Consider the following 21,090-nt stretch of genomic DNA (forward strand, 5'->3'; position numbering starts at 1 on the left):
GTCTATATCAGAGACCCATATTCTAGCCATGAGACAATGTAGACTTAAAAAATAAATTCAATTTGGCGACACTCCCACTGCCCACCTGTGACTATGCAGGTGCTTCTTTTCATCAACTCTCTCCCTCTGCAGGGCTGCTCTTTCTGCCCGCTTGTGTCTATGCAAGTGTCTTTCACTGTCCTATCCCTTTTTTAATAAACCTGCCTTTTGAAATCAAAAAAATAAATAAATAAATTCATTTTAATGTCCAAGCAAAGCAGACATAGGAAAGCAAATCCATTCTGGGCAAGAGGAGGCAGGGGTAGAGGCTGGGCTAGGACGCATGAAAATCCTCCAGAGCCAGGCCTGAGTATTTGCACACACACATGCACACAGTAGTTTTGTTTCTGCCTTGCTCTCTCCAGCCACTGGAGAGCCTACAGGTGGGACAGTCACGCTGTAGAACCCAATAGAAACCAGTCACGCTGTAGAACCTGATAGAGTGTGGGGACAACGACAACTAGCTATGAGTCTCTTCAGAACCTGCTCTACCTAGGGGCCCTCCTAGGTGGTGTTCCCTAGAAGCACATCTTGAGAGAAGGTATCAGCAAGGTATTATGAGGTATTTATGAGCAAAGCCAGTGAGGTCACAGGGCCATAGGACAGGAAGGGGAAGAAGTTAAGAAAGGATGTGATTTTAAGTGAAGTCTCAGGCTCAGCTTAGTCCATGTAAGTTCTGGAGGGAGGGGTTGTCAGCTTCCGGTACATCCAAGTCAGGTGACTCCCAGAACCCAGAGCAACCTTCCAAAGGCTGTCCAGGCAAGCTATGAGCAGCAAAGCATGCAACAGGGGATGGGTTCACAGAGCATTAAAGGAATCCGAGTGGGCCCAGGCAAGGCACCTCCTGTGTCCACTACAGAAGCAAAGCACAGAGCCCAGAGTTGATGTGTTGGCTCACCTGCCCCCAGGGGTGACAGCAGAGGGAGTGTGGACTTCTCACCCCTGAACCTAACTTGAAGATATGCTCACTCCTTTCCTGGTGGGTGGTCTTTCCTTGGTTCCATCTCTCCAGATGGGTGCAGACAGGAAACAGGTGAGCTTGCTAGAAATTGCCCTCCACTCCCCTGCCCGAGCCCCTGCCCCAGAGCAGGCCACAGCGCCCTGACTCCTCCCTTGAACGTGCTGCTCTGCCACTGCTTCTTCCTCAACAGATGGATCATAGCAAGTTCATTTTCTGTATCAGTCACATCACAAATCGTTAAGCATATTGACAGAGTGGAGCGGGCTGTGTGCTCGCTGGGCCAGTGTTCCCACTGCCGAGAGAGGGGTGCCACTCCCTGGCCTCAGGCATGAGTCTGGCTCTCCAAGGCCCCAGGCCTGCCTCTCCAGGGTTCCTTGGGCCCACTGGGTGGGCAGAGTTCAACAAGGTCTACCCCCACCTCTGCAAGGGCCCTTCCACAGCCCCAACTTTGTTTGCTGGTCTTCTGAAGCCAGACGCAGAAGGGCTTGCCAAAGGGCAGCCTGGCTCGGAATTCATCCAATAGTGAAAGCTGGTTGAATGTATACTCAGGGCCTCAGCATGCGAGGATTTGATTCCACCTTCAAGGAACTGTTACAAGGACTCCAAGGTCATTTTCTTCCCCTGCCTGGGCAGGTCCCTACTTTCTGATAACATGAGAATTTCAGTGCCCTTAACACTATCTCATAATCCTCAAAACCCCATGCAGTTCTTGTTTTTATTGGCATTTTAGGAGGCCCAGAGAAGTCCAAAGTCACACACAGCTTGGATAAAGCGGCGGGGGCTGGGTTTCAAACCCAAGTGCATTGGTTTTACAGTCAGCACCCTTAACACCTGAGCCATATTCTTCGCCTTCCTGCTAAGTTTCCCCTCTTAGCCTATTAAACAGTCCTCAATCTAAGCACTTTCTGATATCTCACTGAATTCCCTTTACTTGTAACTTAAACACATTTCCTTGTTCTCTTACAGAGTCCACCTTCTAATAAACTTCACTTACTGGTGAGTAGATGTTTGCTCACCCACTGCCTTTTCTTTCCTGTATATACTCAGTGTTGGTTCTAGCACATGTCGGGGGAGAAGGTGAGGGGCGAGAGGAAAAGAGGGATTTGTGATAGACAGAATCATGCCCTGCTGAACATGTCCATATTCTCATTCTCAGAACCTGCAAATTGCTGCCTTACAGGGTAAAAGAGACTTTTTGCATGTGAGGTTAAATTAAGCATCTGGAGAGAAGATTATCCTGGATTATTTGGGTGGGCCAGGGTAACCACGGGTTATAAGGAGGCAGTCATGTACCAAGGCAGAGGCCAGAGAGATTTGAAGGTGCTGCTTTGCTGCCTTTGAGGATCAAGGAAGGGGGCACAAACCAAAAGAGGGAGACAGCCTCTAGAAGCTGGGCAAGGCAAGGATTTTCCTGTCAGAACTTCCGGAAGGAACACAGCTGTTCCTGCCACTGAGTCTGACCCTTCTAGACCTCTAGAACTATAAGAGAATAATTTGTGTTGCTCTAAGCCACTTGGCTTGTGGTTATTTGCTACAGCCGCAACAGGAAAGAGACACTAGAGGTCAAACAAGAACACTGTCCAGACATTTTAGGGATCTACTCTTGGGCATATTTCCACAGAATCATAAAATCTGGGTGCTTGAATGAAATCCTTAGAGATCACCCAGCCCCTCTTTCTCATTTTACACAGGAGTAAACTGTAATACTGAGACACCCCCATAGCCTATGATCTTTATTTATAAAGTGGGCACATCAACGGCTACCTCTTGAGAGAGAAAAATTACAGATTATCTGCCACCTAAAGAGATAGAAAAATATAGGGCCTCCTTGGTAGCACAACGGGTTGGGGCGCAACCTATGAGGCTAGCCGCAGCCACTACAGCATGAGTTCGATCCCCAGCCAGGGAGCTACCCACATGGTGCAACAGACCTCTTGTGGCTCGCCCACTGCTCCTATTGGTAGTGTATTTCGGTCAGTCTGTCTGTTCTGTTCCCCACTCTGTCTCTGGTGAATCCTCTCATTGCCCGCACCTCTGGCCTGTACCCCAGTTCTTACATGCGTGATAAATAAATCTTAAAAAAAAGAGAAAGGAAAAATATAAGCTTTTGTCACAAAAGAAAGAAACCCTAAGAGGTTAAGACTGCCCTAGGTCACACATTTAGCTGAGCCCAGTCTCAGTTAACCCTCTCCAGTGTTCTCCACACTTAATCCAGTCTATCACCCAATGACAGATACTTATTGAGCTAGGAGACTAGCATGAGGGAGTGGGGAAAACTTCTCAAAGCACTGCCACCAATCCCCCTAGAACCTGACCTCCCTCAGCTGTGCTTGACCTTGACACACACGCGTATACATACAGGCATGCAGTACTCCTTGCCATAATCAGATAGTTCCACAAACCATCCTTACCTCTTCCTCCAAGAAGTCTTCCCAGATAGATAGAGAAACATCATCCCAATCATCATCATCTCCTGAAATACCATGTTGCCTTAAGCACAATGTCGCACTCTGTTCCTTGCACATCTTCACCCTATCTTTTTTCTGTATCATGCAAGAGCCCCTGGGAGTCTAAGTCGACGGTGCCCTCTTGACACATACCCCTGCCAGCTCCTATATGATAGGATCCACTTGCACAAGCCCCCAGGAGGGGACACCTCTTAAAATGCAGTCCCCAGAAACCTGGCTTGCCTCACCCTAGCCCAGGCCTGTCAGATGGTGTTTGCGCACACCCTTGTCATCCTGCCTTCCCTCGACCGCCCCCACAGTGTCCAGCTCTTCCTTTTCCCCAAGTCCTGGCACATAGAGCCTCCCATCCCCTCCATCACAACCCTCCTTTCCCAGTCCTTGACGCCCCACTCAGCCCTCCCTGACAACCTCCCCCGACGCCTTGGGTCTGAAGGCAGATTCCCGCTGCTCTGGCAGAAGCCACCATGGAAGAAGAATTGTGTTGTGATTTTCAAAGGAAATTGAAATCCCCTCTTTACTGCTTTCTAAATGAACATTATAATTTTTCCCTGTCTGCAACATCCCTGCATATGGCCTCCTCTGTGTAGTGAGTGTCTGTGTGTGTGTGTGTGTGTGTGTGAGAGAGAGAGAGAGAGAGAGAGAGAGAGAGAGAGAGAGAGAGAGAGATAGTGCGACCGGCACCAGCTGGGTGTGTGCCTCTCGCAGATCTGTGAAAGGCCGTCATCCCACTGGCGTGAGTGTGTGCTCTGTGGGGAGGAGCCACCGTGACACAGAACAGCTTCTTTCCACTCTACTCCCAGGTGTCTCTGCCCCTGAGACAGAGGTCGCTTGGCCGAGCCTGGATCCACCGGTGCAGGTCTAGTCCAGCCTGTCAGTGGGCACTCAGGACAGAAGGGACGAAGGGCGGCCCTGGGACAGAGGTAGCCCAGAACTCTGGAGAGTAATGGGGGTATGATGAAAGGATGGGAGGAAGGACTTGGGAGGCCAAGAACACAGGGCAGTCTAGCAGACATGTCACAGAAGGCTCTAGAAGAACAGCCTAAGAGGAGGGACAAGAAAGGGCCCCGATCCCAGAGCAGTGTGGGCCATGGGCACATTAACTGCATCAGCAGCGCCTGGCCCTCCAGAAAACCCCAAACCTCCCCAGGTCTTGCTGCTCATCCAGAGAGAGTTGGAAACAGACCCTGACATCCCTCAGCAGGGGCAGGGAGGGGAGAGTCCAGGCAGAGGGTGGGCAGGGCCATCCCTGTGCAACGAGGAGTGGATTGGTTTCTGAGCATCTTGCTCTCTCTGCAAGCACAGGGTGTATAAATTGAGGTGCAAACCTACAAAGCATTGAGTAGATTTACTGCTACCCCAGAGCAGGCAACTGGGACCTAAAGATGAGAAAAGGAGGCATCAAGACCCCCATATCCTAAAACAAGCACTCTTAGAGCCTGCCTGAGGCTGGACCAAACACCACTCCTGACTCTTTGGAGGTGGGAATGACAGGTTGGCCCGAGCTGCTCCTATTCTCCTGACAGAAAAGGCATGGGTGAGGGTAGATGTCACGTTTGAGGTAGGGCTAACTGCCCCAAGAGTCTCCCTTAGAGATGGGGAGAGCCTGCAAGGAGGGGACCCTAGCACCTCACTCTGGCAGAAAACATCTTCTTAGGCAGCTGGCTTGTTGAACAGCCCTGCGCCTACCTGGGCAGGGGCTTGGAAAGCAGAGGTGGCCTTAGGGACAGCAGAGTGGCCTGCACGCTCGGCATTCGCTGTGGCAAGAGTGAGCGAGCCTTCCATAGGGCAAGAGACACTGCCCAAGGGACACTGCGGAAGCCACCTTGCCAGTCGTCCACCAGAGAAGGCAGCCTGCCAGGCCAGGGGATGCCCAATAAGAGTGACCAGGAGATTAAAGGGGTTTGGAAAAGATGAACTGGACTAGAGCCCCCACTTTGGAGAACTCATTGGTGGTGAGTCAGCATCTGCCAGAGAAGCAGCACTTTGCAGGAGGGATAGGACCTCCGAGCTCCCCACTGCCCCCTACTGCCAATATCTGGTACAGGCACCCTCCCTTCCTACTTCCCTCCCCCGGAGAGGATGGGGAGGAGGCAGAGGAAACAGGCCAGAGGGAAGCTATCTCCTGCTCTCCACCTTGGGGAGGAGAATTAAAGAGCAGGCCACCCCAGGCCGCTGCAGGCTTTGGGGCCACAGGTCACCAAGAAAGGTGAGTTGCAATCAGATGTGAGATTGGGAGTTTTAAACTTGATTTCTTTCCAAAATGAAATAAATATTTATAACCAAAAAGGAATTCTAGACTCTGCCTGCGACGTTGTCAGGGGACAGAAAAGAGAGATTCAACAGAGTACCACTGGAAAGTGACTTGAGAAAAAATTTAAATATTTCATGTTTATGCCCAACTGAATTGAGCTTGAACGATACACCAGTTGCATGAGGGACAGACTCCCTAAGACAAGCTCAGTGTGCCTGTGTGTGGGAGGAGAGTATGTATGAGGAGATGTGCAGAATAATAAATAGGGAACCAGAAGCCCAAGGAAATCCTAACAATGGGGGCTTCAGGGGGATGTAGGTGCGGTTCAGGAGCTGAGACCGGCCCCTGGGCAGAGCAGAACTCCATGTGTGAATTCCCGAAGACATTAATCCTCTCTGTGCCTCGGTTTCCTCACCTGCAAAATGGGGGCACAGCACCTACCCATAGGGGAGCTGTGGGGATTGAGTCCTGTACAATTCTGGCTTTGCCATTTTCTTTCCTTCTGGTGCTCTGTCTGCTTAGTCTCCCCCTGCTCGTCCCCCTGCTATGTCCCCACCCTGCTATGCCTCTACCAGCCTTACCACTACCCCCCAGCTTTTCTTTCTCATCTCAGTGGGGGCTTGTGATCCAGGGTGGGCCAGAAGCTACATCTGGGCCTCTTGCTGTCTGTGTCAGCTTCTGCCTCTGAGTTCACGGTCTGATCCTCCTGGATTTCAGGGGTCAGCCTTTCAGGAACAAGAAGCTGATTGGCCCAGCCCTCCCTGTCTGGACAGAACCTTTTAAAACAGCTCTTCATAAGCCACTGAACACATATAAACATGGCCAACCAGGGCTGCCCTTTCAACAGAGACTGCGGGTGGATGGGCTGGGGAAGGACCAGTGAGCCAGGCAGGCCCTCTGATTGGCACATATCCACAATCAAGGAGAACTGTTCTCTCTGTCTCAAGGCTATAGTGATGATAATTAGGATTGGAAAAGGGATTAGGGAGAATCTATCAAGGATAATGCCTCAAATCTCATCTGTGTGCTCGAACAAGGCTGTGTGGCCAATAGGTCGGGCTGTGCGGCGAAGGAGGACGCAGGTTGGGTCTGACACAGACTTGGTGACCCTAGTGTGGCAGACACCCCAGGAGCTGCCAGAAGTTGTGGCGGGGATGCAGGGTAGCTCTCTCCTCCAGCATCGTGTCTTCCAGAGCCAGCAGCTCAGAAATCGTCCCAAATCCAGGGCCTTAGGGGACAGTCTGAGTCCTTGCTCAAGGCCTTTCATCCATCCCACAGCGCAGAGCTCCTACCAGGTGCCAGGCATCCCTCCCCAACCTTTGTGTCTTCATTCTGTTTGCTTATTTACATATCAGTCTGAGTTCCTTGAAAGCGAGGTGCTCTGCTCATTCATCTCTGCATTCTGGCCCCTGGTGGCACAACAACAACAACAAAACTTTGTAAGATGAATGATTGATTAAACAAGGGCTGAGGTTGTCTGGGAAACCTTCACTGAAGAGATGGAAAAGACTTGAATAAGCAAGACTAGGGAAGGGAAGACATTCAAAGGGAAAATGGTGGTGGGGTAGCGGTGGCATAAGGAGGGACAAGGAAGTCAAAAGAACAGTGAGGCCAGAGGCCCTAGGAGAGGGCAATGTGTGCAAGGAGAGGAGTGGAGAGTCACAGCACCCCCACCTCCACACGGAGCTCTCCCCCACCCCCACTGTCATCTCATCCACCTGCCACTGGGCCTTGCCTCCCCTAGCCCACCCAGAGTCCTCCACGGTCTGCCGTCTTAATCCCTGCCTAGGATTTACTAAAAGCCCCGGATGGATCAATCTGGTCCAAGTCAGGATTGATGCTGGGGAATTTTCTGAGGGAGCTCGAGCTCTAATGGCCAGACCAGGCCTGCAGATTAATGGGCTCTCCTTATCCTGACTGCCACAGCCTGCCTCTTCCAGGAGCCCACTGGGAAAAGCCTCCTTTACTAGTCCTTCCAAGTCCCCAAGGGGGCTGTCCTCCTCTGGGTGGCCCCTACTCCTTCTAAGACCTATAGGGACTGAAATAATAAATATTTGTTGTTTTAGGTCATTTGGGGGTATTTGTTATGCATTGCTGTGAACTACCTGTGCACCTCCCCCTTCCCAAAATTTATGCTGAAGGTCTAATCCTAAGAGGACCATATCTGGAAATAGGGTCTTTAGGAGGTGATTAAGATTAAATGAGGTTGCATTCTCTAATAGGACTGTGGCCTCATGAGAAAAAGAGGAGAGGTCTCTTTCTCTCCGCACCATGTGAAGACAGCATAAAGACAGCCATCTCCAAGCCAGGAAAAGAACTCTCACTAGAAATGGAATCAGCCAGCACCTTGATCTTGGACTTCTAACCTCCAGAGCTGTGAGAACAAATGACCGTTATTTGAGCCAACCAGTCTGTGGTATTTTGCTATGGCCATCCAAGCAAACTAATACAAGCCTCAATAGATAATTAATACAACTTCATAAGTGATGTTATTAAATTCATGTTCATCACATCAGAAGGTACATAATGCCAGGTTATTCCACTAATTTTCATTACTTGGTTAAGGTGAACCCTGCCAGATGTGGCTGTTGAAAACATTCATTTACCATTTTTACAAATAGCAAATAATTTGTGGGACAAAACCTTAATGCCCTGGAATATCTTGTTCTTCAACAAGATATCATCAAAGCATGTACCATTTATTGATGACCCCTTAGCTTGAGTCAATTATGTCTTTGAATATTGCAAAATGATAATTTTTCTAATTGTTTCTTTCTACATCTGTTGGCTAGTGTTCTTTGCAAAGAAAAGTTGTCCCTCATCAACAGGAATTAACTACAATTCCTCTTAAAAAGGCAAGGTAAATGCCTAATTCTTTCTTTTTAATTACTAATTTCCTGAATAAGGAATTGGCTCAATAGTCACCTCCAGTGGTGGTAAATGAGTTTCTCTCCATCTCGCAACTCATACAGTTATTTATTTATTTGTCTGTTTACCTATCTATCTAGCAATCACCGTGGTCTGATGGGTATCTATTTGTTCAATGTTTTACAATCAGTTGTATCATTATTCTTTTCCATGCTCAGATTATCCCAGATTTGGCCAGTGGCAGTGCTTCCAAATTGGAGGAATCCAACTTTAATTCCAGACCCCTAAGGAAATGTTTGCAAAGCGGGGTGAAGGAGGGTGGGTGGTGGTATCTCTCCAGAAGCCCACCCACCACTCTTTTTTTTTTAATTTATATTTAATTTATTTATACAAGCACTGGGCACAGTCAGAGCGCGGGAGGGTGAGAGAATTCACCAGAGCCAGAGCGGGGAGCAGAGCAGGCAGAAGGACCGAAGTACACTGCTGAGGGGAGCAGCGGGCGGCAGGAGAGGTCTGCGCGCCATGTGGGACCCCCCTCCGGTGATGGAACCCGCGCTGCAGAGGCTGCGGGCAGCTTCGCAAGCCAGTGCTCAACCACTGCGCCACTGGGGAGGCCCAACCACCACCACTCTTAGAAATCCCTGCCCCTCACCAGGGATATGAGGTGGAGTGGGGGATGTCCCTGAAGGAAAAGAATGGTGAGACGAGATGAGCAGGGATTTCTTAAACACGGATTCCATTTAGGGGATAAGGTAAACTGGAAAAATTAAAAACTGAGCACCCAGACACCTGAGTCCTGCTCCTAGGAGCCTTACCAATTTGCTCTGTGTCAAAAAAACAAGCCAGCAGCCTGCATCTCTGTGTCTTAGCATGCAGGTCTGCCAGGGAATCTGGAGGACATACTCCATGCAGGGTTGATAAAAGGCAGAAAGCACTGTAGGCATGTAAGATGCCATCAATAGGGTCTATCCCCAGAAACAAAATATCACCAGGAAAACTGGGAAGTGGAGAAGGAGGAGCAGGTGTGTGAAGCGTGTTCCTCACAGCTGAGGGTTGTGTAAAAGCCTAGGCATTACAGCTTGGGAGGGAGAACAAAATTAGTCTGAGGAAGCACCTAGAGTTCCCCCAAGCAGGCAGAAGATGATAAACTCCGGTTCTTCTGACCATGCCAATCTCTGATTCTTGGGACTTGAGGCCTGCAGCCCATCTTACAGCCTAGAGGCAATGAAACTAGCACAGCTGAATTGGAAAGCCAGACGCAGCCCCCCCAGTGCCCAGGTCGTGCCCACACCCCGCTTGGAATGCGCTGAACAGAACTGAGTTTCTGGAGCCTGTCCCCAGCCCCCCTCCTTCTGACTGAATCTATTCCCACCCCTGTCTTGAACTTCCTAAAAGGCAGTGAGTGACCTTAAAGGCCTGATCAATGAAAACCGTTATGATTGCTTCCTCCTGAGCCTTCAGATATTATTGAATCCCAAGAATGCCTGTGGGCCTCCTCCGAGAATAATAACAAGAACTCGGGCTCTGATTGGAAGGCGTTGGAGGCTCCTTATACTTGATCGCTCCCATTCTTTTCCTTCTGTTTAGCCTCAGCTCTCCTCCTTTAACCACCCCCACCCCATCCCTTTTGTTCATCCATTGAGACTGGATGTCAAGGTTCTCCAAAAGTCCATGGGTTAAAAAGTTGGGAACGGGCCTCCCTGGTGGCGCAAGGGGTTAAGCACTGCCCTATGAAGCAATCCGCAACCTCTGCAGCACGAGTTCAATCCCCGGCCGGCCAGGGAGAAACACACATGGTGCAGCAGACCTCTCCTGCCTTGCCCGCTGCTTCCCTCAGCAGTGTGTTTCAGTCAGTTTGCCTGTTCTGTTCCCCACTCTATTACTGGTGGATCCTCTCACCCCCAACCCCCTGCATCTCTGGCCTGTACCCCAGCTCTTGTATGCATAAATAAATAAATTTTTTAAAAAAGAAAAAAAATGTTGGGGACAAGCACTTCAGTTCTTTATGACAAAGATGATGAAGGTGCATCTTCGAGAGATGATTTTTCAAGGTCCCAGTGCCCCTGGCCCACAGCTGAGCAGACCATGAAAGCCTAAGAGAAACCTAGGGGTGCAGGAGAGACAGGTGCACAGCATCCTTTTACTATAAGCTTGTCCCAGTAAGGGGGCCCGTACCTGTATGGGGGGAGCTCTGTGTGTGTGTCCAGTAGGGCTTGGCCTGTTGTGTCTGTACCATGAATGTGCATGGCAATTATTTTGCAACAACAGGCAGAAATCACTGTAAGAAGAATAGTTGTCACCCAGACACTTCTCAGCTTGCCTACACACATTCTCCATTCAGGCACACACGTACATACTTCTCTCCAACCTCTCCTAGGTGCAACCTCTTATGTCTACTTCTCTCTCTTTCACAGCCACTCCTTTAGGAAGAAAGCAGCCCTGCACTGCCTTCTTGTTCCTTGCCAGGCCCTCACTTGCCTGGAAGAAGTCTCAGGCTGCCCACGCTTGCCAGGCATTGTGCTGCAGGGTGTTGAGCCGCTGATGCTCAGCTGTGGCAGCCCTGTCTCTCTGCCTCTTGTCCTTCACCAGGTCCTAGGCAAGTGCTGCTGTTTTCTATTCAGTTCAACTGATGTTACGCAGATTTACCTCCATTTTCCCAGGCCCTAACAGATGCCAGGAATATGAAGATGAATAAGGCATCTTTTCAAAAGAGCTTAAAATATAACAGGGAACATATAGATCAATGGCGTGAAATTGACAGTCCAGGGATAAAGCCTCGCATTCGCAGTCAATTGATTTTCAACAAGTCTGTGAAGACAATTCGATGGAGAAAGAATAGTCTTTTCAACAAATGCGACTAATGGTGCAGGAACAACTAGAGAGTCACAATGAATAAAGTTGGATTACTACCTTAAACCATATATTGAAATTAACTCAAAGTGAATTAAAGACCTAAATGTAAGAGTTAAAACTGTAAAACTCTTAGACAAAAGAAATAGGCACAAACTTCATGACTTTGAATTAGACAATGGTTTCTAAATAAATAATAAGTAAATTGGACATTATCAAAATTAAAAACCTTTGTGCTTCACAGGACACTATCAAGAAAGTATGAAGGGCCTCCCTGGTGGCACAGGGGTTAAAGACAGCGCAATCAAACTAGCACCAGACACTGCAGCACAAGTTCGATCCCCAACCAGGGAGCAACACACATGGTGCAGTAGACCTCTCCTACCTTGCCCGCTGCCACCCACAGCAGTGTATTTCAGTAGTTCTGCCTGTTCTGCTCCCCACTATCTCTGGTGAATCCTCTCACCCCACCCTCCTGCATCTCTGGCTTTCACCCCAGTTCTAGTATGCATAAATAAATATATCTTTTTTTAAAAAAAAAGAAAGTATGGAGACAAACCACAGAACAGAAGGAAATCTTTGCAAATCATATACTAATAAGGGACTTATATCCAGAATATATAAAGAGCTATTATAACTCAAAAAGAAAAATAATCCAGTTTAAAAGTGAGCAAAGGATGAATAGTCAGTTCTTCAAAGAAGATATACAAATGGCCAATAACACATGAAAACATACTCACATCATTAGTCATCAGGGAAATGCAAATCAAAACCATAATGAGATACAGTTTCATACACACTAGAATGACTATAATCAAAAAGACAGATGATAGCAAGAGTTGGTAAGGATACAGAGAAATGCAACCTTCATGCATTGCTGGTGGGAATGTGAAATGGTTCATCCACTTTAGAAACAGTCTGGTCATTCATCAAATGGTTAAACATGGTTACCATGGATCCAGCACTAGGGATACATGAAAGAAAAATGAAAGCACATGCCTGCCCCCCCCCCCAAAAAAAAAACTTGCATAGAAATTCCATTACAGCATTATTCATAATTACTAAAAGTGTAAACATTCCAAATATCCATCAGCTGATGAATGGATAAACAAAATTTGGCATATTCTTACAATGGAATATCACTCAACATCAAAAATGATAAATGCTACAACATGGTAAACCTTGAGAAATTATACTAAATGAAAGGAGCCAGTCACGAAAGACTAAAACTCTATGGCTTCATTTTTTTTTTTAATTTTTTAAAAATTTTATCTATTTATGCATACAAGAACTGGGGTGTAAGCCAGAGGTGTGGGGGGTGAGAGGATTCACCAGAGACAGAGTAGGGAGCAGAACAGGCAGACTGACTGAAATACACTGCTGAGGGGAGCAGCGGGCAAGCCAGGAGAGGTCTGCTGTGTCATGTGGGTTGCTCCCTGGCTGGCCAAGGATTGAACTCATGCTGCAGAGGCAGTGGATTGCTTCATAGTGCTGTGCTTTACCCCTTGCACCACCAGGGAGGCCCTCTATGGTTTCATTCAGTGAAATATCTAGGCTAAGCAAATCTCTAGAGACAGAAAGCAGGTGAGTGCTTACTCAAAGTTGGGGGCTAGGGGATGAGAGGGAGGTTGGGAGTAATGGTTAAGGGTACAGTGTTTCTTTTGTAGGTAATAAAAATGTTCCAAAATTGGTTGTAGTGATGGTTACACAATTCCAAAATAATTGACTTGTGCATTTAAATGGGTGAATGGTGTAGCATGTGAATTATATCTCCTGTAAGCCACTAAAAAATACAACAGGGGGATTTTGCTTTTTGGAAGACAGAGTAAATGTAGATGCACTTCTTTTCTGTACCTCTCACTAAGTACTACTGAAAAATCTGGATATTACATGTGCAACAAACATAAAAATTTCTCTGAGACATGGAGAGAAGACATATTTGCTTGAGACCTCGGGACACAGGATTGACACAGTACTGAATTCTCTGGTTTTCTTTTAGCTCGGATATCCCAGGTGATGAAGAAGCTAACAATCTGAAGACATTAACAGGTACAGAAAAAGCACCAAAAAAGTCTGCTCTCTCCAACAAGACATAACTTAAACAAAAACTGCTCCACTCCAAATACTGTAAGAAAAAAACAACAGCCCCACCCAACTCGTGCCAGCAAAGGTGGTACCAGAAGAGGTTTAATAGAGAGCTGTCATCAGTGCCATCAACAACAAAGCCAACACCGACCATAGTGTTGATGAAGATCGTGTGGGGACAGGGCATCCCACACACATGCAGCAGTATCAGAGAGACCCCGCCCCCAGCCTAAATCAGGTGTCAACAAAGAATGAGTAGGAGAATCCTACTTCTTTCTCCATATGGCAGTAAAAACAGAGAAACAGGAGGCTTAAATAAGATTCAGAATCTTACAATGTGAAAATGTCGAGGTTTTGATTGAAATCACTCATACTGAGATGATCTCAAGCTGAACCAGAAAAAGGAAACCAATAAATTCATCACCAGATGATAGAGATTATCTAACAAAAATTTTAAAGTAGTAATGATAAAAATGCTTCAGTGAGCAATTACAAACAGACTTGAGACAAATGAAAAACAGAAAGTCTCAGAGAAGAAATTGAAGATATAAAGAATAACCTAAACAAAAAGCTTTGTGAGTTTCAACTACATAATGGAGGGGACAGAGGGAAAAATCAGTGAACTAAAAGACAGAAAATATCCATGTGGGCAACAGAGAAAATAGATCGAAATAAAGACTGCACAGATCCTAACCTCTGGTATTATAACAAAAGATCCAACATTCATGTCTTCAGATTCCCAAGAGAAGAGACAAAACAGGACTGAAAAATACTGGAAGAAATAATGACTAAAAACTTCTCAAATTTAGCAAGAGAAGTCAATTGATTTAAGAAGCTGGGTCAACTCCAAATAGGATAAACTCAAGAAAATTCACTCAGACTTATCATAATTAAACTTTTGTAAACTAAAGACAAGGGAAGTTCTTGAAAGCATCCAGGCAAAACAATTAACACTCTATAAGATAAGAGCATTTGAGCTACACCTGAATTACTGCAGATTTCTGAACATAGAGGTCAGAAGGAAGTGGCACAATCACTTCAAGTACTGAAAGAAAAAAAATCCTGTAGCCTTCGAGAATAAAGGGGAAAACGAGACATTCTCCAGTGAGGGAAAACAGAAAAAAAAAAATGACTAAAAGAGGTTCTCTAAACACAGGAAATGACAGAAGAAAGAACCTTGTGAATATCAAGAAAAAATAAAGAACACTCTAAGCAAAATTATGGGTAAGCTTTCCTTTTTCTCTTGAGTTTTCTAAATTTTGTTTTATGGCTGAAGCAAAAATCTAACAGTCTGATGTGGCTCTACACATATGGAGAGAAAATATTTAAGACAACGCTGTGATACATGAGAGAGGGCGAAGTGATGTGAATCTGTATTTATAGAACAGTCTGTCCAACAACAGCAGAAAACACTTTAAGTGCCCATAGAATGTACACCAAGACCGGCCATATTCTAGTCCATAAGACAAAGTTAACAAAATTGAACAGAACATAATTTAAGAGAATTGAAATCACATAGAGTGTGTTTTCCAACTATAATGGAATCAAAACAAAAAGATAACAGGAAAATTGCCAAGCCCTTGGAATCTAAATAACACACTGTGAACTAGGCAAGATCTCGACTCTCATTGCTGCTGTTCAACACATCGCTGAAGGAGCTCATCAGTTAGCAACAAGGCAAGAGAAGGAAATAAAAGAATAAGATCAGAAAAGAAGACCTAAAACTGTCTCCACTGCCAAGTGACACATGATCGATGCAAAAATTCCCAAGGTATGTACAAAAGAACACCCAGAGTTAACAAATGATTTCGGCAAGGTGACAGGATACGGGATAAAAACCAAACAATCAAATGTATTTCTATGATGCACGTGTGGACACCAAAATTAAAAATGCAGTGCTATTTACAATCACTCAAAAAAAATTAATTAGCTCTAACTTCAACAAAACATGTACAGGACTTGAGTGCAGAAAACTGATGAAAGAAATCTAAAATCTAAATAAGTGGAAAGACATACCATATCCTAGCCTAGAAGACTCTCAATAAAGATGTCAAATCTCCCAGAAAACAATATTGAGGACCTCTCTGGTGGTGCAAGGAGTGAAGCATAGCACTGTGAAGCTATCCGCAACCTCTGCAGCACGGCTTAGTTCCCTGGCCAGCCAGGGAGCAACCCACATGGCGCAACAGACCTCTCCTGTCTCGCCCGCTGCTCCCCTCAGCAGTGTACTTCAGTCTGCCTGCTCTGCTCCCCATTTTGGCTCTGGTGAATTCTCTCATCCGCCCGTGCTTCTGACTGTACCCAGTGCTCGTATAAATAAATAAATAAATCTTTAAAAAAAAAAAAAACAGTATTGAAAAAGAATAAGGTGGGAAGAATCTGTTTCCCAATTTCAAGATTTACTACAACAATCAAGACCAGATATCAGCAGAGGCACAGATATACAAATCATAAAACAGAAGAAAGAGCCCACTATTAGACCTCCACAAAAATCCCCATCTGAATCTGACAAAAAATGTGAAAGCAATCACATGGAGGAAACTTTTCAACAAATGGTTTTGGAACAATTAGCCTTCATAATCAAAAAAATGAATCTTTACCTAAATCTCACACCTGGTACTAAAATTAACTCAAAATATATCATGGACTTAAATGTAAAGTGTGAAAATAGAAAACTTTTAGAAAATACCAACGGAGGAAATCTTTAGACTCTATGGCGAAACAGAGTTCTTAGACTTGATGTCAAAAGCACAACCCATAAAAGGGAAAACTGATAAACTGAACATTATCAAGATTCAGAGATTTTGCTCATTGAAAGACTCCTTTAAGTGGATAAAAAGACAAGCCACAGAGTGGGAGAAAATAGTTGCAAATAGATATTGTCAGATACTCCACATATCTGAGAAGGGGCTAGGATGTACAATATGTAAAGAATTCTCAAAACTTAACAGAAAAAACAAAGCAATTAGAATGTGCAAGGACATGAATGACACAGAAGAAGGCAGACAGATGGCAGATAAGCATATAAAAACATGATCATCATTAACCCTTGGAGAAATACAAATTAGAACCAATAACAATAAGATGCTACTACACACCTATCTGAATGACTGAATTAAAAAGTAGTGACAATACTGAGTGTTCACAGGAACACAGAGAAACTGGATCACTCGCACAATGCTGGTGGGGCTGGAAAATGATACAATCATTCTGGAAAACAGTTTTGCAATAATAATAATAATAATAATAATTCAGCATGCAACTACCACATGACTCAGCAATTGCACTCCTGGGCATTTAGCTCAAAAAACTGAAGATTCACAGAAACACTTGAGTATTATAGCAGCTTTATTCATAGCCCCAAAGTGTGAACAACCCAAATGTCCTTCAACCGGTGAGAGGGTAAATAAGCTATGGTATATCCATACCACAGAACACGACTCAAAAAAAAAAAACAAAAACAAAAAAAACTCTGGATACACATAATAACCTGGAGAATTACGCTGAATGACAAAAGCCAGCCCCAAAGGTGGCCTACTGTATGCTCGTACAAACATGACATTCTAGAAGGGACAAAATGATAGAAATGGAGAGCAGATCAGCGGTAGCCAGGGGCTAGGAGTGGGTAGGGGTGGGAGGCAGTGGTGTGCCCACACAAAGTCTCCATGAGGGATGTTTGTGGAGATGGAAATGTGTCCGTGCCAGCATCCTGGGATATTATGCTATAGTTTTGCAAGCTGTTACCCTCCAGGGGAACTGGGTGAAGGATGCAAGGGTACATATAGTCTCTCTGTAGAATTTCTTACCGCTGCATGTGAAGCTACGACTATCTTAAAATAAGAAGGTTAAATGAGATTTTTTAAGTCCCATGTTGTTTATAATTTCATAGCACAGGTCCCAGAAGATTAAATGGGCTTTTTTTTTTAAAGTGCAAATTGCTTATGTACTATATATGTGTGTGCACACATAAAATACACACAAAAGAGACAGAGGTATGCATGGACTTTTATCAATGTTTGTATAAGGCCCTTTGGGAGCCCAAAGGAGGAAAAGATGAAACCATTATGGGAAAGATTGTCTGGGCTTAGGAGTTAATAAGATTTCATTTCCCTGATGTCCCTAAAGAGGGAGGGACACACACACACCCACACACACACACACACACACACACGCACATTCATTGTCTGCCGACTCCAATCAATGCACAGTGTCCCTATTCCCTCTCTCCTGCTTCACCTACCCTTTGTCACTGTCCTTCACTCACAAAGCCAAGAGAGAACTCTATTAGTTAGGATAATTAATGTCAGCTGCTAGAACAAACAAGCCCCAAATCTCAGTACCGTCACATAATAAAAGTTAATTTCTGTTCACAAGGTATATGTGGGCTGCTCTCCTGGGACGTTCTTCTCTTTGTAGTGCTACAGCCCAATGCTGCCACCATCCTGTGGCTTCAAGGTCACCCAGGAGAGAATGGAGAGAGTGTAGTAACTGAATGGAATGCGGGGGGTGGGGGGGGTGCCTAGAAGAGAAGTACATCACTTCTGTCCACATCCTTTTGGCCGAAACTTTGAAATAGGGCTTTCCCTCCTCGGAGGCTGAAGGATGTGGAGTTTCTGCCCATCAGACCCGTCCCGCTTGCCCTCCCATTGGTCCTCATCATGAAAGCCCCAGTGTCCACACCAAAGATGCTGTTTCCCCCTGCTCCACCACCCATCCTGGAGATGCCAGAGCAGGAGAGCTACCTTCAAAATGCAGCGGGGAGGGCCTCCCCCTGCATCGATGTTCTGTACTATTACCCAGGCCTGAGGCAATTCAGCTTTCCCCAAAGTCTTGCACCATGACAACGCAACAGCTCCGTCAGCTTCAGACCTCAATCATCTCCCCATCCCAGCTCCCTTCCCACCACCTTCTCCCCACTGCCCTGACCACTTCCTTCCACTTGTCCTCTTTAGCCTCCCTGAGTTTCCAAAAGGAAGAATTTCCTGTTCTATTAGTACCCAAACAAAATACCCAGGTCTATCACTTGATGAAAACTAACAAGCTGAGGGAGGTCCCAGACCCCCAAGCATGCGAGCAGTTGAGCAGGGAGTGTCCTGGGAATTGGGAATCAGGGAGCCGTGCCCTACCTGCTAACAGGGAAAGGGAGATGCAGGGAGTGGTGGGAGGGGATATAACAGGTTCTGGCTCAGACATCCAGTGCTGACAGTGTGGTGGTGGGAACCCACTAGACCCAGGTGCACATGTGGATTTGCAGCTCAGAAGAGGAATCTAGACCACAGCACTCCCAATAGCTTCTACTTGATAGGATACAGATTCGGCTATTACAAAAACTCAAAACAACAGTGGCTTAAGTAAGATGAGGTTTCATCCTCTCATAAGCATAAGCAATCCAGGGCTGATGTGGGGCTCTTGGGTCAGAGCCCAGGCTCCTCTTGTCTGCTTGCAGATGTGTATGCCAGGAGCTCTACTGTCTGCAGAAGGGGGTGCTGGCCAGGGGGAGGGCAAGTCCTTCCCTCTGAGCCATAGCTGGGAGAGAACGAGCACCTCTTCTACTCATATCTGAGAAATTGATCACAAGGCAACATCAGAATGAAAGGGAGGCTAAGACATCGGATTATTATTTCAGGCAGCCATGTGCACTTTATTATTTCTACTGGTATGAGTGTTATAGGGCAGCCCCGATACAAAATGGGGTGGCTGACTGTGGGTCCTCACCCGCGCGCTTAAAAGGACTTATCAATGCTCTACTGCAGGCACACACGAAAGGTTACTAAAAGGTTTATTTACAAGGGAAGGGGAAATGAGGAAATGTACAGCTCAGGGAGAAAAGTGGGAGACAAAGTTTGAAATGTGTCCTACCCGATCCGCCGATCTGGATCCCAAACGGCACTCTGAGAGCTGGCCGCAAGCCAGGAGCCGTGAAGCCAGGAGGCGAGCAAGAGAGCGAGACCCCCCAAGGCCCACGTGTTTGCTTTTTATTTATTTATTTTTTTTTAATAGAGGCATGCTTTTTATTTATTTGTTTGCTGGTTTGTTTGTTTGTTTTGTTTATACATGCACTGGGTACAGTCAGAAGCGCGGGAGGGTGAGAGAATTCACCAGAGCCAGAGCGGGGAGCAGAGCAGGCAGAAGGACCGAAGTAAAGTACACTGCTGAGGGGAGCAGCGGGCGGCAGGAGAGGTCTGCACGCCATGTGGGACCCTCCTCCGGTGGCCGGGGAGCAGCTGGGGATCGAACCGGCGCCGCAGAGGCCGCGCGCAGCTTCGCAACCCAGTGCTCAACCGCTGCGCCACCAGGGAGGCCCGTGTTTGCTTTTTATACCCAACCTGGCTGCTTAACTCCACCCTCAGGTCCCAACCACCTTCCCTTTGGTGGTGACGGGATTTGTCTTTCCCAGTGTCTTGATGGCTTTGGTCTGGAGTGGGGGTGGAGTCCACAAAGCCTGCATGGAATTAGCTCAGGACATCCTTTCCCCCTAGCATGAGGAAAGAGGAGAGCAGATATTCTGCAGTAACTAGAAGCCTCTGCCACACACCTGTCAGTAAAACATTCTTGAGCACATATCCCCCCAAATATGTGTATTTGGGCATAAATCACTGTGTGTCCGTAGGTATATTAGATACCTGTACAGCTTATTTTCTTCCTTTTTAGATAAAAATAAATGTCATTGCCATATTGTCTTCATATACCTCAAGAGATCACCAGCACACACCAGCGTGGAGCCCACTCAAGACTAAAGATGTAGGTTTATAAATCAACAGAAAATAGATAGTATCTGAAACTCTAAAGCTGGCAAAGATCACCCAAGGAACCTCCCCGGTGGGCTAGGAGTTAAGTCTCAGCGCTATCACTAATACAGCCTGAGTTCGATCCCCAGCCAGGGAGTTAACCAGGTCAACAGACCAGCTCAACAACGCAGAAGTGGTCTCAAACAAAATACATTGCTTAGAGCAACGTGGAAGGAGCTAGAAGGAATTATGCTCAGTGAAATAAGCCAGAAGGAAAAAGAAAAATATTGGATGGTTTCACTTATAACAGAAATATAGGGGAACCAAATAAGACATCAGCGTAAAAAAAATAGTAACAGTACAAAACACAACAAAGCAAAAACAGACAATTATAAAATCAGAGACATCCTGCAGGGGAGGAGGAGGGAGAGGGATGAGAGGGAGGGAGGTAGGAGCACAGGGGACTGAGGTGATGGTGCACGGGTGCCTTGGGGAAGGAAACTCTATGGGGACTCAATCTGAGGGGGTGGGGGGAGCAAATATTGTTTTAAAAAAAATAAAATAAAGTAAAAAAAATACATTGCTTAGGAGAAATGCAAATGACCCAGTAGAAATGGAAGTGGCCAATTTGATACAGAGGCCCATAGAGAAGAAAAAGAAACTTGACTCCAAGATTTTGGGCCAGGGCACTGAGAGAGTGGAAGTGGCACTGGCCACTGTTTGGTAAGGGTGTCATTAGTAAGCGGGCTCACCCAGGGATGCTTCCTCAAGAAGGTGCTAAGGACTGCCAATCCCCATCCTGGGCTCCTCCCATACCCCTGGGCAAACAAATCCTCAAGT

At 46.2% G+C, this 21,090-nt stretch overlaps 1 long non-coding RNA gene across 1 annotated transcript; it reads left to right on the top strand.

Annotated features, from left to right (window-relative positions):
• Nucleotides 1–635: 635 nt before the first annotated feature.
• Nucleotides 636–8,540, top strand: LOC119239897 (uncharacterized). The gene is made up of 4 exons (XR_005124036.2): nt 636–1,072; nt 1,967–1,996; nt 7,942–8,238; nt 8,512–8,540. It is a non-coding gene; the product is annotated as an uncharacterized LOC119239897 (long non-coding RNA).
• The last annotated feature ends 12,550 nt before the right edge of the window (nt 8,541–21,090 follow it).

Source organism: Talpa occidentalis, unplaced genomic scaffold (assembly GCF_014898055.3).
Source record: "Talpa occidentalis isolate TD23 unplaced genomic scaffold, MPIMG_talOcc4v2.1 talOcc4.12, whole genome shotgun sequence".
NCBI lineage: Eukaryota > Metazoa > Chordata > Mammalia > Eulipotyphla > Talpidae > Talpa > Talpa occidentalis.